Source organism: Diachasma alloeum, unplaced genomic scaffold (assembly GCF_001412515.2).
Source record: "Diachasma alloeum isolate Michigan unplaced genomic scaffold, Dall2.0 Dall_scaffold_01350, whole genome shotgun sequence".
NCBI classification, from domain to species: Eukaryota; Metazoa; Arthropoda; class Insecta; order Hymenoptera; family Braconidae; genus Diachasma; species Diachasma alloeum.
Genome location: NW_021681453.1, coordinates 201648 through 217954, shown reverse-complemented (window position 1 = coordinate 217954; position 16307 = coordinate 201648).

Sequence of the window (16307 nt, the reverse complement as noted above, 5' to 3'; positions counted from 1 at the left end):
CCCCTCCCCCCTCCCGCCCCACGGTTCTGGCTTGATGACTCACTTCTCAAGGTCAAATTGAGCCAGAACCGCTATTGCTATACTACTATTGACAGGTGTTCCGTGTCCGAAAATTTCGTTCCATTTTAGTTGGTGCTTAACAGCTAACAAGTACGCCAAATTTCGTCTCGATGTTGACACTGTTGAAGCAGTTTTCGATTCTCGATATTTTCGCTCTACTTGCATAGTCCCAAAAAGGGAAACGGGACCTGCAGGTTCTAAAATTGTTAAATAATGTGTCCATAGAGGTTTCTGTTTCAGCGATGGCTGCGTTATTTCTACAGGGTGTCCCATAGGAATGTGTGAAAACTAAACTCATCTGCCGACTCATCCAAAATAACCTTGACTCTCTACGTTTGTGTTACGTTTACTAGCGGCCAGTCAATTTTATTGTAACTGTGGCAGGAGCCTTAGTTTGTTAGCAGTAATGAGTGATTTTACAATTCAAGAAAAATGATATCTTGTCGAGTGCTTCTATTCGAGAGGGAAAAAATACTGTGAAGCTGTTAGGGGGTTTCGTACTAAATTTGGATCCAAACGAGTTGCTAAAGAAACCATTTTGAGGAGGTTAGAATAATTTTTTTTTCATATTGATTGTGTGATACAACAAAACACATTACAGATTTTCGTAGAAATTCCGTTGGTTTCTAGTCATGATAATATTCTTTTTCTAGAATAATTGAAAATTTCGAGGAATACGGCACTTTGGATGACCGTAGAGCTACTCTTCCAGGTCCCTCATTCTCTGCTATAACAGAGGAGAAGGTCGATGAAGTTGAACAGTATTTCAAGGCAAATCCCAACTCATCCATTCGGAGAGCCGCTCAAGATTTAAAATTGACCAAATCAACGTTCCATCGCATCCTCCACGTTTTTTTGAAACTTCATCCATATAAAATCGACGTCTCCTAAGAGCAAAAAAGTATTCCAGGAAAACAGTTAACAAAGAGTTATTCCACATTTCCAATTACAAAAAACGTATTCCAATGTTTCTTCCCGAAAACACGTATATGAATTTGGAGTAGAAAATTCACGCATCTGGAGCAGAATTAAAAAAGAAATAACTTTAAAAAAACTTTGACTAACGTGTGTTTAGGTATCCTACAAACAATCTATCTCACAACCAATTTATGTTCCATTTTCCAATATATATGTCATGACGATCGTAAAAAATTATACTCTTTACTGCTGTTAATTCCGCATACTTCATTGTATATGATTGTGTGCATGATATTGACAGCTGTTGATCCACAACATCGTTTATTCACGAAAAAGAAACCGAATAAGGACAAAGTTGCAAGTGGCGTAAGAGGACATCACCATGTCTGAGCAAGAGGACCTAAACTTGAATTCCATTTACAATGTTCTTCCATGTAAGCAATATTCTAGTGATTTCTCTCTTCAGTCTTCATTCTTGACAATCTCTCTAATTCTGAAAATATTCTCGATTGGAGTTTTCCAATGGTGCCTCTAGAGCGATAAATTCCAGACTGAATCTCAGAGAGTGACCCATTTGGCCTCTCTAGCCAATAAAATGAGAACGAATATTAATTTTTTGAGACCAAAAGTTTACTATTTGTCTTTCGAAAACTACGAAGCCAAAATGGGTCGATTCTTTTCTAATTTAGGATGAAATTCCTTCCCTTTCTAGTAAAAACACTGACAATTTCCTATGTCCACAAGCTCTTGAGACATCGAAAAAATCTCGAAATAAAGGAAATTGTTCCTGAATCGACCATAATTTTCTTGAGTTGATGAATATTTTCCCTCCGTAAATTCCTCTTTACACCTGACATGATTCTGTTATAATTGTCAGATCCCGATCTCCCTTATCATTGTGCTGTTTCAATCGAGAAGAGTGTCCCTTCATCACAACTCCTTGAGATCGGAAAAACGATGGAACAAGGTATTCTTCTGCACTATGATCGAATTTCCTCGACTTATCCGTCGTGATATTTTTTATAGCTCCCAGTGATTTTTATGACATGGACTCTGGGGTAATAACACTGACTCGAGAACAGAGATCTAGGGTATTGAGAAAGATGTCCAATTCAATTGGACAAGCGCAACATATTATGCTGAAACAAAAGCCTCCGGACCAATCCGCACTGATTTCAATCGCTGGGCTCGGATCTTGGGAATCACCCCAAACAATAAATGTGATACGATACGCTCCTTCAAGTGCTTCTTCGTTAGTCTCTACCCATCAAGACTCTGATTCGACCAGAGAACGAGAGCGACCACTGAATTGCATTACCAGTATACCAATGGGCACAGCAAACACCTCGAGTATCGATGAATTTCACGACGAAGAAAACACGCCTTATTCGCACGTAACACGGAAGAGAAAGTATAATGCTCCAGAGAAATTAACAAGGAAGAGATCCTTGAACCCATCCAAATGGAAGTCCAAAGCTGCCAAGCAAGCTCAAGATCGGGGATTGGAACATTTAGCTGCCGATGGAAAAAAAATGATTAAAGCAAGACAGGTGGGACCGTCTTGTGGTCCTGGGTGCCTGTTCAAGTGCGAATCAAAACTGGATGAACAAGAGCGACAACAAAATTTCTCACATTTCTGGTCCATCGGAGATCACGCCCGCCAGTGGGATTATATAACGAGGCATTTGACAGAACGGGATAAAACCATTAATATCGAGAATGAGACACGCAGGAAAAAAACCAGAAAATACTTCTTTCAAGTTAATGGAGCCAACATTCTTGTGTGTAAAACCATGTTCATTCAAACATTGTCGATCTATGATGCTTGGATCGAAACTGCTCTGAGGAAGTTAAGAGAAGGGATTGCTGTTCTCGTTGACAATAGGGGGAGAGGGAATTTCCCCCGCATATACGCATTGAGTCCTGAACTGAAGAAAAGTGTAATGGACCACATCAATCTCTTCCCACGTGTAGATTCGCATTATGTGCGGAAAGACTCCCAGCGTGAATACCTTGAGGAAAAATTGTCTATTGCACGGATGCATGGAGCATATAAAGAGTTAATGGCAAGCAAGGCAAAGAACCAGCCACAGAACGACAATACCGGGATATATTCAATACCGAGTTCAACATTGGTTTTTTTAAACCTAAAAAAGACCAATGCGACATTTGCATGGATTATGAGAATTCTAGTGAAGAAGATAAGAAGAAAAAACAAGAGCAGTATGATTCCCACCTCACTAACAAACAGAAAGTTCGAGCACTGAAGGAGGCAGATGCAGGAAAAGTAAATAAGAAAGAGAATAACACACTCAGCGTATGTTGTTTTGATTTGCAGAAAGTACTACAGACGCCACAGGGAAATTGTAATTTATTCTATTATCGGCGCAACCTGGCAGTTTACAACTTCACCATTTACGATATTGGACCTCATGAAGGACATTGTTACTTATGGACAGAAAATATAGGGAAGAAAGGAGCCAATGAGATAGCCAGTTGTGTGATGGATTTTATCGAGAAGAAGAGCAAAGATGGAGTAAAAACTTTCGTATTCTACTCTGACAATTGTGCTGGACAGAATCGCAATCGATTCATCTTTTCTATGTATGTGCTAGTTGCTAGTCGCTATGATGTCAAAATCATCCACAGGTTTTTACAAAAAGGTCATACGCAAAATGAAGGAGACTCGATTCATGCAGCCATTGAGAGGAATAGTAACGGTAGAGAGGTATATACCACAGAACAATGGCGAGATATCATTCTGACCGCGAAACGCGCAAAAAAAGGATATATCGTGACGGAAGTTCAACGTGAAATGATTAAGGATTTCAAAGATCTCGTGAAGAAACAGCAATGGATAGTAGATGTCAACAGTAAGAGAGTCCCCTGGTCGAGAGTGAAGGAGCTCTCTGCTGGCAATGAGAATGTTAATGTACTGAAGTTTAAGACGGACTTCGATGACGAGTACCAGAGTGTTCACGTTGATAAACCCACTGACCCCCTAGACTTGACAACTTACGAGCTACCAGATGCTCACTCCACTGATCTCGGGATTTCAAAAGCCAAACTGGCGGATCTCCTTTTCCTCTGTTCGAAAAATGCAATTCCTCCATCTTACCACCCATATTATCATTCATTAACCACCTTTTCCGAGTCCCAGCCAAAACCAAAAGCTTCTAGAAAGCGGCACAATACCCCAGGATGTACCGACAGCGAAACTGAGAATGAAGACTAGATATGGAGCGGGAGACTTGAGGTCGAGATAATCGATAAAGAACGATAATGATGGGAATCAATCGTTGAATCCATGATTCATTTTGACGCTCGTCCGATGATGATCATTGTTTTTATTTACTCGGTGTGTTTTATGTATTTTTATCCAAAATAAAATCTCTCTAGATTTTGTCCCATTTATGCATAGCTATTTTAAATGATTCCAAAGTTGATTCCATGATATATTCAGGTTTCAAAATTATTTTGTGAATACTTAAGGTAAATCCGTTGATATGATGAAGTTTGATGTTTTTTATCCATATTTCCAGTGATGTTTTGGTAAGGAACGAAAATAATCTCAATGATCCCCTTTAAACACACGTTAGTCACAGTTTTTCTAAGTTATTTCTTTTTTAATTCTGCTCCAGATGCGTGAATTTTCTACTCCAAATTCATATACGTGTTTTCGGGAAGAAACATTGGAATACGTTTTTTGTAATTGGAAATCTGGAATAACTTTTTGTTAACTGTTTTCCTGGAATACTTTTTTGCTCTTAGGAGACGTCGAAATATTGATGTCTCAGCGTTTGACAGAGGAGGTGATTCTAAGAGGAAAGGAATTTTGTGAAAGAATAACACAAATGTTCGAAAATGGTGAGCTGCATGAAACAGCAATTGTTTTTTCTGAGGAGGCACACTTTTGGCTAGACAACTATGTGAACAAAAATAATTTGAGATTTTCGGGATCTGAAAAACCTAATTTTTTGGTTTCGAAGTCCGCTCATCCACAGAAAGTCACTGTTTGGGCTGCTCTCTCCATGAAGGGTGTCTATCTACATTTTTTCGACTCTACCGTTATCGGGAATGAGTACAAAAGAATGTTAGAAACAAAATTCTTCCCCCATGCGAGAAAAAGAGGGCTTGTCAATGGGTTTTATTTTATGCAGGATGGAGCAGCTCCCCACCGTACTCACGAAGTTTTTGAAATTCTTAATACAGTTTATCGGGGTCGAGTTCTTGGTTTGGGATATCCAAAATTTTGTGGAGGGGGAATAGATTGGCCACCCTATTTACGAGATTTGAATCCGTGTGATTATTTCCTGTGGGGTTACATAAAAGATTCTTGTTACGCAAGCAAGCCAAAAACAATCGAAAATTTGATAAACAACATTAAAAAGACTGTTCACGGTATTCCACAGGAAACATTAGAACGTGTATTCCACGGTTTTAGGAAACGTTTGGATTATTGCGCCAGTGTTGATGGCTCTCATTTCGAAAACATTTACTATTAATCACACTTGTCACGTACAATTTTTGTAAGCTACTATTTTTGTTGGGTGAATTACATGTTTCAATAATGAATATACGGTGAAATAAAAATGTCAACTCTCCTATATTAGGAACTGTATTCCTCCTCTTTTTCCCTGTTTCCAGTACAAAAAAATAATCAAACAGTTTTCACACATTCCCATGGGACACCCTGTATATATTATTGCAGATGTTCGGCGATTAAACAATCCAATAAATTTGAAGAATTACGATTATATTTTCGCCAGTAGAATATTCCAAATCTCATATAAAATTTTATAGAATCACCATACTGCATTATTTGCAGGAACTAAGTAACTTATCATTAAACCCAGCGATTTCATCAAGCATCGTGTTTCTGAAGCAGACAACTTTACTCACATTTTTTCAAGTTACTTGGGTTCAGTTCAGCTGGTTTGTTATTTCTATCATTCAATTCAAAACGGAAACCTGTAATAGAATCATGACAAAATAATCCATCATTTCGTACACTATTTTGATGAATTCAACATATCCTACATCAATGTGTAGCTGAAAAATAATTACTGAATCCAAATATTTTATGCAGTCCGAGTTTGTCTTCTCCAATTATGCCGTGAACAAAACAAATCCTAATTTCCTCTGTGTCGTTTACTTTAATTTTAATGTCTTCTGAGGCCAAACAATTGAGTTCTCTATTATTCTCTTGAACAATATTCCATTAACGAAAATTTTACAATGCAGTGTATGAAATTAGAAAAACAAAAACGTTTGTCTCAGTTGACTGTGAAATTCAAGAGGGATTCAAGTACAGAGCACCCAATTTTCTTTCTGAATCCACATGACTCTCCAGAACATTATTGTTCTCGTAATAATTAAGAAGCGAGAAAATATGCATTCCTGATTTTGACTTGTACGTTCTTCTAATGCTGTCTAATACACTACCTTGAATGAAATTAGAAATTTTTCCACCATTATTTTATAAATAAGGTGCAATGACCGTTGCGAAAACCTGGATCATGTTCTCTGGCACTGTCCGCTCTATGGACAGCACAGGGAATCGATGATCCTCGGTCTGCGGGCTCTAGGACATCTTCCTCTATACGAGAGTCGCAACTTTTTTGAATAACTTGGAAAAATAATGCATCGTACTAATAGACCAATGTCTAACAAAATGCAACTTAAATGTATAGAGAATAAAATATCTGAACCCTGTATATATTTTTAAGAATAAAAATAACAACTCTTCTGTGTAAATGTAAATCATACCTGATATTTATACATGTATTGTATCGATATTTTTGTATATACTTTTCTAAATAAATAAAAAAACTAAAACTAAAATTAAATAAATGAAAAAAAATATAAATAAACCATGCATGCGAGAGTTCATTTCAACGAAATAGATAGTTCAAATAATAACTTGAAAATTACCCGAACTGAAATGAATGGTGCGGACAGAACTTGATGATCCTTAACAGATTATCGGTTAATATGGAATCAGTTCATGTACCCAAAAAACACTGCCAAGCAAAACAAGATAACTATGCTTCTAGAATTCTTTTAATCGCATGCAGTCAGAACCGAAGAGGTGGAAGGGATTTTGAGCAGTAGAAAACACATTATCTACTTGTGCTTGAACTGATTGACAAGGAGAGGTCACGCCTTTCGGGTCACCGATTTGGCTGGGTCTCTGTGTATTTCAAGAGGCCCACCGGTAGGGTGCATCCCTAAATCCCTAGGGTGCACACCTCGGAAATAAGGGAGAAATTCCTGTTCAAACTTTTGAGTTCAAGACCCACACCAGATTTTTTTTTGTTTATTTTCGCAGAAAATGTTCCTTTTAGCACAATTCGATGATTCAGATGATGGGAAATGAATTTCAATTACATATATCGAATGTTACCTTCATTGAAAGGACAGTGCGTTCGAACGGTCTCCCTTCCTGTCTCGGCGCCGCCCATCAGCGGCGCTGATGGGAGAAGAAATCTTCCATCAGATCACGGAAATGTTGGAAGAGAGACAGATGGTGGAGGACGAGCAATTAATCCTTCCCAACGAAGAAGACGTGGATCAACTGTATGAGCTTGTCGAGGAAGCTGAGAGCTCTGATTTTGATGAGTACAAGTCTCCCGAAGAAAAAAAAAAGAAATTGAGGTTGGTCAGAAAACATCCAACTTGGAGCTTGGAGACACTTCAGAGGAAAGGCTCACGGAGTTTGAAGAGAAAGGATGACTTGAAGCGTTGGGAGTAAGATGTCGCAAAGGGAGGAACAGTCTATGAAAAATATGCTGCCATCGATTCATGGATCTATGATCGCTTTGTAGAGGCTCGGGCAGAATACACACAGGTAAAATTTGACTTGAACGTTTTCCCTTCCTAGGGGGGGGGGGTATAATGGCAGGAAAATAAACCAACAGTATTTTTTTATTGCAGATAATTTAGGGATTCGAACTTCGAATTCAAGGCCTCAATGTCTTGGGTAAAAAAAATCAAAAGGAAACACCACTTTCGCCAGCGGAAAGTCATCAAGTACATCAGCCGCAAGGAGCACTGCACAATGACAGAGGTCCTGGAGGCGGCAAAAAAATTCTGTGTACAAGTAAACGCCATCACCAAGAATTTCCAGCATGCACTCATCATCAACACCGATCAGATGGGTTGTCAATACCAATCTGCTTATGATAGCGCACTTGAAGAGAAAGGGTCAAGGACTGTGCTGGTAGAAAAAACTGATCTGAACAAAATGAGTCACTCGTACATAGCACAGTATGGCATCACAATGTCCGGAAAATTGTTGCCTCATGTGTTCCTGTGTTTGCAAGAGCCCACAGGATTTTTCGGCCTGCGAGTGAAAAAAACTGTCGACGCTTTGACTAATGAGTTCGGTAATGTTGTGGTAACTTGCTCGAAATCCGGCAAATTGACGTCGGGGTTGTATCGCGAATTTCNAGAGCCCACAGGATTTTTCGGTCTGCGAGTGAAAAAAACTGTCGACGCTTTGACTAATGAGTTCGGTAATGTTGTGGTAACTTGCTCGAAATCCGGCAAATTGACGTCGGGGTTGTATCGCGAATTTCTCGAAAAAGTAATCCAGTTTTACGTAGAAGATAATAATTCTTTATTCATAGTCGATTCCTGGGGGGGTCACACAAATCCGGTGATTTACGATGAAATTTTCCTCAATCAAGAAAATCTGCCAACTTGTACCGTGAAAATTATCCCTCCGAAATGGACCGCAATCTGTCAACCATGTGATGTGTATTTGCATAGACAGATAAAAAATTTCATCAAGAAAATTCAGAACTGCACATATTTGGTTGCAGAAAAACGTGATATCGCATTTCGCGAAGATGCGATACGAATCCGCTCATTGATCCATCATCAATTATCAGCTCCGGTTTTTGAGTCAATGATCAAATACGCATGGTTTGCATCTAAACTATCCAATGAAAGAAACATTTTCCTGAATGTCAATGAGGTATGTTTTCCCGTTGATAAACTGCAAAGGCCCTGTGCTTGCAAAAATACAGCTTTCATCTCATGTAGTAGATGCAAGATAAATTTATGCTTTGTTTGTTTTTATGATAATTATCATCCAAAAAAATGTACAACTGACAGTGACTGAAAACAATAAAATTTACTACTTGTTCCTCAATTTCTGTTACATTTTTTAATTGAAATGATACAAAAATTCCGTAATTATGTTTTGAATGATTGAGTTGTGCTAAAAAGAACATTTTCTGCGAATATGAAGAAAAAAAAAATCCGGTCTGGGTTTTGAACTCAAAAGTTTGAACAGGAATTTTTCCCTTATTTCTGAGTTGTGCACACTAGGGATTGAGGGATGCACTCTACTAGTGGGCCTCTCAAAATACACAGAGACCCAGCCAAATCGGTGACCCGAAAGGCGTGACCTCTCTTTGTGAGATATGTTTGCATTTTTTAATATTTCACTAATGGATATTGTTAAATCAGAAGTCACATCATGATTACATCTTTCCCGTCATTAGCGTATTCTTGTACACGTTTTCGAAACATATCATCGTTGGCACTATGCGATTTATTACATAAATTATAAGCAGCGCTACTGGACAATGCACGGTAAGAAACCATAGGAGGGAGTGAAACAACATGAACCAGCTTCATTTTCTTAACTAAAAGTCAGCTGGAAAAGTGAGTTTAAAAAGTGAATCTAAAGCAAATACCGAAATGTTATTTACTCACATTTCGTTATCTGCTTTAGATTCTGAGATGTTTCTGAAATACTCAGGTAGTGGCCAAATTGAGCCATTGCCGTTTAATTTTTGGCAGTGTCTATTCGCACGCTCCACGCTCTGACAATTGAGTTGAAAAACAGAGTTATGACAACATTGTCCAGTGGGGTCTAGGAGTCTCCCCTGGTGGAAAATCGTCCGTAGAATCGGCTGCACTATATTTCGCGATCCGCTCTTGCACTCTGACCTAAAAAATTATTCACATGTTGTCTGATATCTCTGTTATGAACTTTGGTTTTGAACTCTGAAAGCAGTGTGACAACATTGTCCAGTGGGGTCTAGGAGTCTCCCCTGGTTGGGAAATCACCCTTATAATCATTTGCACTATATTGCGGCCCCCACTCCTGCACTCGGACCCCATTAGATAAATATGAATATTGTTGAGAAAACGTTCACATAAAATGTGAAAATCTATTTATTTCATCATTTATTTGCGTTTAGTCAACTATTTGTCAACTATTTATTTCATTTTTTTTTGTGTTAATCTAGATTGATATTCGTATTCTACGAATTAATATTTTGAGAAAATTATTTACTAGTCTACTATCTGCATATTACTTATCAATTGATTCGATGTGTCTAGTTTATTGTCTAAATTTAATTTGAGAAGTAAAAGTTAAGGGTCCACAATCTCCCATATATCCACGGTAGAAATTACCTTGAATCCACGGGAAATCGTCCCGTATATCCACGGTCAAAGTTACCGTGGAGCGTATGAATAGACACTACCTTAATTTTTACCTCTTCGTTACTGAAGTATTTTTTTTTTATTAACGCGCACTTCTACCTCTTTGTGATAAGCAGACCGAACTCATGAATTAATTCCTGAAGTACAAATACTGTTTTCAACTCCCAATTTCTATTCGTAACCTTTTTCCCTATGTGACTGATGACATATGTTATTTATGTCGGTATCCATTGACATCCAGCCAAAAAAGGGTCATGGGAATCGATAGGTGAATTTCTTTAGGAATCTACTCGAGGATTTACACATATCCATTCGTGAGTAAGTAATCAACTTTATTGTACTGATGGAAGAACTTAGTTATTGTTTATTAACCCTTGGAAACTCGTATCGTCAATCCCCCTGTCGATTGTTACTGCTAGAATTATCAATCCATTCATATTGAGTGACACATCAGAATTATCAAAATTATTCCCAGGGTATGACTTTAGCCGGAGAAGTACTAAATTATGAATGAAATGGATGATTTTACCGAAACATTTGAGATCCAATGCATTATTAACAGCTACGTATGAAGTAGAGGGCACATGACCTGGAATGAGCTTCGTTCAGTTCGATTCACGACGAATCAGTTCACGACCTGAATATGATAAAGCATTGACTCATGCAAGAAAGGACCTAACCCACCCACTGCCTGATGAGAAATTTGGTTCTCGAAATCTGCCTTACAGCAACTGCTATTCCGTTCTTCGCGTATGCTCGTGAACTTCAGGCTGAATCTCAACTTCAGTTTCCACCATGTAGTTATATTACCGTCCAATGAGGACGAGAATGCTTAGTCGACCTCATCATGGATTGAATGGAATGGGTCTAATAATATTTAATAAATCCATCGATAAGCAATTTCATTTCAGATTTTTCCCGCTCAACGATACTTTTAGATGAAAACAGTGCTCTTCAGATTTCAACCAATTTGTCTTCTATGAAATTGGCTCTATCTAGTCGAATTAAGGTGGTATTATATAAATTGGTGGTCTTCGGAACGAGTGTCAAATGTTATGATTGTAATTAACTTCGCGTAGTGCCACGTAAAACAAAATAACCTCTTCTTTTTTTTAATTAAAAAAAATTAATAAATAACCTCTTCTTTGGTAACAACTACTTCAACGTATGCTTTCAAAGAATGTAAGTGTTGAAGATGAATTGAATTATCTCACCCAGATGTGAAATAATATGAAATAATATGAAATAATATGATGAAGGTATGTTTCATTGAGAAATGGTGATTCTTGTTGGATGTCAATTTTTTCACTGTGTTAAAGCTAACCGCCCTGGCTTTTGATAAATTTCGAGTATCAAATCCCATCAGGTCGAATTACACGTAGACACTTTGATATACCCATATGATATTGAAAATGGTCCATTAAAATACTACAGGAGCTTCTAAATGATCATGTTTTTCCCGGAAGATTCATTGCAATAAATCGAAGTTGTCAAGTTTTTTTGTAAAAGTTGACGAAAAAAATGTTGCCACTAGAATTGGAGTATTCGACGTCCCGTGGTCCAATCAAAAGAGAATTATATCGCAAATTTCCCATCTTTCGGTAATTTTCCGTTGGCAACCAGAATAACAAAAAACGGCGATTGGGCCACAATGGCACCGAATACCGCAATTCTATTCATCTAAATGGTGATGGCGAAAATAAACGGCCGAATACCCCTGAGCTTCAAAACAAATCGAAGTATTTCCTTCCCGACTAGAATTTATGTACGGCATGCCGGATCTAGCCTCCACCGAATTCGGCGCGAATCTCGTTTTTCGTTAGGCATGCCGAATAGGGCATACCTCATCTGGCTCTCCTAAGGCCCAGATAAGGCATACCCCATCTGGCCAGCCGAACCCAACTTAGACAAATCGGAAGAATATTCTTCGCATCATAGACCCCCCCCCCTTCAATTTGTTTTAGGGTCAGTCGACCACTAGGATTGGACATTCCTCCCATGTAACGAAGATAATTGCCTTACTTTTTTTTGCTAATCCACCTTCAGTATCCAGCTATACTCATCATTATATTCTTCACTGACCTCACTTGATCCTCGAGATTCTATTTTTCAACCCTTCAGCTTGACCTTTATGATCTTTTGACCCTCGAATAGGGTGATCTCATCACGTGTGTTCCATCTTAGGACTAGTGGACACTGATAAAATCCTAGCCGATTGCCGAATGTCTACCGAACGTCTGCCGAAAGTAGGGGGCGAAGGGGGGTGGGTGAATTTATAATTGGTAATATCATATTAAACTATTTAAATGTTGAAAAACACGGTGAAAAGGGTGGTCGTCAAAGTCCCCCAGGCGCAAAGTCCCCCAATTTTGACATTTGGAGAAACTTCGGATCGGTCCAGAACAAAAGAGGGATATTTGTGAGAGATCGATGAATTTGTTCCGAGACTTGAGGGGCATTTGTTTTGACGTTTTTAAATCACATTCAAGTTTCGAGATGAATTCGGCACTATACCGTGGCCTGGTTTATGTGATTTTTTTGTCGGGATGAAAGACAGAGATTTATGGAGTCTAGATCTAGTCCCAAATTTCTCTCGAAACTTGAAAGAGACTTGAAAATACTGAGAGAAAATTGAGATTTTTGGTATTTGACGCTCAAGTTTTTGTCTTGTTACCGGATAATCTGTGTAGTTTGTTGCTGACCGTCTTGTTTACATTATTTCTCAAGGCAATCCTGCGTGATTCGAATTCATGAAATTAGTCTTGACTACAATATTTTTACAAATATGTAAAGTTCCAAATTTTCAAAAATATTCAACTTTGAGAAGAGATATGCATTCACGCGGGAATCCAAATGTGAGATCGAATATTTTAGAAATATATCCGAAACGTAGTCGATCATACACCCAACCCTACCGCTTTCTTTTCCCCTTTCTGACGCCTATTTGCAGTCACGCTAAGGGTGATTCATTTGGAACAAAGGGGTGTTCACCGTGATTTGTTTCGGTGTTAATGGATTTTACCATATCAATGAACTAATGTAAAATTTTGTTAGAAATTTTCGCTTCGGTAATTATCACGCTATTTAGTAACGAATGTGGAGTGTTAACGTCAATCTTTTCGTTTATCACAAGTTTTGTTTGATGCACAATAAGATCAGTGACAGATCGCCATTAGTCGTAGGGGGTTCCCGGACATTGTCCTCCGCAAAAATTCCTCCGATTCACCGTTGAATTGTGAAGTGAAATCCCTTTGGATTTTGTTATGTTTTTAATGAAATTCATAAAAACTGGATCAACGTTTAAAGATTCTTAATGATGTGATGGGTATTTAAAAAGACTTCATAAAATGCTTGGGTTACAGGTTAACGCTTATATATTTTAATTTTACTGAACACTGTACATAGTTTTTAATTAATTTTAACTGGTTACTTCGAGGGACTAGTAACTCCTGAAATCATGGTGTCACTGGTGAAATCAATTCGGAGTCACCCCTGAAATCACTGAAATCGCTGACATCAGTGGAATCATAGAAATCTCGTGATTCTCATTCATGGAGTCATTTCTTGAAGTCAGAATGAAATCATTTGCAGTTAATGAAATCCATGAAATCACGAGAGAATCCCTCGACCGAAAATACACCACGCTCTATACTCGTTCTAGAATTTTTGGTTTGAGAATTTTCTGGTTCATACGCGCGCATTGATGGTAACAAAACAGACATAGGTGTTTTGTGTTGTTGATATATTTTAAAGACAAATTCAGATACGTTACTGTCGTAGCCAATGACGTCTCAGGGCTATGTTGATATTAAACAATATCGAAAAATAATTTCACCTCCAACGTTTGATGATGAAGGGCACTTGAAAGTTGACCAAAAAATTTTGAGAGATGTAAAAAAGTACTTCTAGTATTGTTCATTCGTTTATTAGAAATAATAATAATTTGTAAGCGTTCGTTAAATGTTTTATGATAATAAAATCAATCGTTTTGATAATTAATTATTTGATCTCGATTATTCTTTCAATCTCGGGTGATTGAGTTTTCAGTCATTTCAATTACGTAGAAATCATTGATTTCAGTTAAAGTAAAGTTAAAGTTTCAATAAAATCAATGAAATCATTGATGAGTCATGAAATCACCGGAAATTATGCTTGAAATCAATGAGATTGTGAATTCAATCCAGTCATTGAAATCACTGATGTCGTCAGGTGAAATCGACTGCAGTCTGCAGTCATGGCGTCACTCGATCTTGGAGTTATTAGCCCCTCGGATTATTTGCTCGAGAGCTAAGTTCGAACTGACGAAAGATTTGAATACATTTTGGCGTATGACTTTGAGAATGGAGGGGATAGTTTGGATTATTTGTGTTTGGGGGATTTGGCATTTCCGTGATATTTGCTAGGATTGGTCAAAGTGGGAAATAATAGGAGAAAAAGGTGATACCGCTTGTGGAGTCCGAAGCATCCGCATGTACAGGAGAAGTTAGTCAGGTAAAAGGTATGAGTATGCTCAATGGCTTCAATGGCTTTTATTTTGGCTCCTTTGCGTATGATAATCGATGGTAATAAAATTGTCTAGACATTTCGGATTTTTGAACTGTTGAATGAAGCTATAAAAACGATTGGAAAGTTTGGGAATTAAAGACATGAATGTTTGGAGCGGTTGAGGATTAACTTCATGAATAAATGTGTCTGGATCATTTCTCTCCTAGGAATTCGACAATAAAAGATCTGGAAAACTATAAAATTAAAAAAAACCGGAGTATTTGCTGAATGGATGGAATTTTTTCAGGGAAATTTAATCAAGAACGTTTTTCGGTTTATGACTGTTTGCGTGGGAACAAATAAATTGAAATTTTCAGGGGAATTTTTCCAATATCTTTTGAATTGTAAATACTGAATTTATTGAAAGAATGTAGACTCCAAATTTTTCTTCTCTTTCAAAGGTTTAAGAATTGTTGCAACTGAAACACACATGAAACCACTCTACCGAAATGAATTAAGTATATCTTGATTATTTTCCTTTAAATTTTCAATAAAATATCCGCAGGCGTCTGAAATTATTGGCTATTCCGGCGAATGCCAGCCGTAAAACATTACGAAGGTTTCCCCCGACAGGAGGGAAGCTTTTCCAGATAAGTACGAAAAATTCCCGGTGGACTTTGAATGAGAACTTCGACAACTTTCATCGTTAAAAATATCAAGAATTTTATTGGGATTTTCCAGTAATGTGAAAAATTATCAATGACCATTACCAAAATTGCAAACTGATGAAGCAGCAAAACTTATGCTCTAACTACCCTTGCCAACTATTCGAGTGTGTACTCGGCGTGTAATTGAGTTAACGTTCATAGACGCGCATGTGGCCAACGCGAATTTCGATTACTTAACGTGTTTTATTGGCCATTGATTGACCATTGAAACATCCATTGCCCTTGCTCACTCGCTCTAATCTCAACTCTGTTCATTAGGTAGATAACGACTATAGTCAGTTTTGCTGTTATGTCAATAAACAATTCATTTTTTACTGGCAAATACTGACAAATTTATACCGCCAACAATCCCAATATTGTGATTTTTGCCCATCTCCTTCTTAGGGCTAATTTGTTCATATAACAATTATATTGCAGAAGCAGTAAAATTCGCTCGCAATTACGTTGGTATCCAGGTTCGAAAAAGAGTAGATTGTGATGAGTAATTTGACTGCGATTACAATCTTATATTTCTCATGCTTTCATTAATTACAATAACAAATAACCATTTATGATCACACGAAAGTGCAGTCTGAAAAAATATTATAGGTTAACATATCGTAACCATTTTCTGAACAATCTTCTTCAAGAATCCCCCCCCCCCCCCCCCCC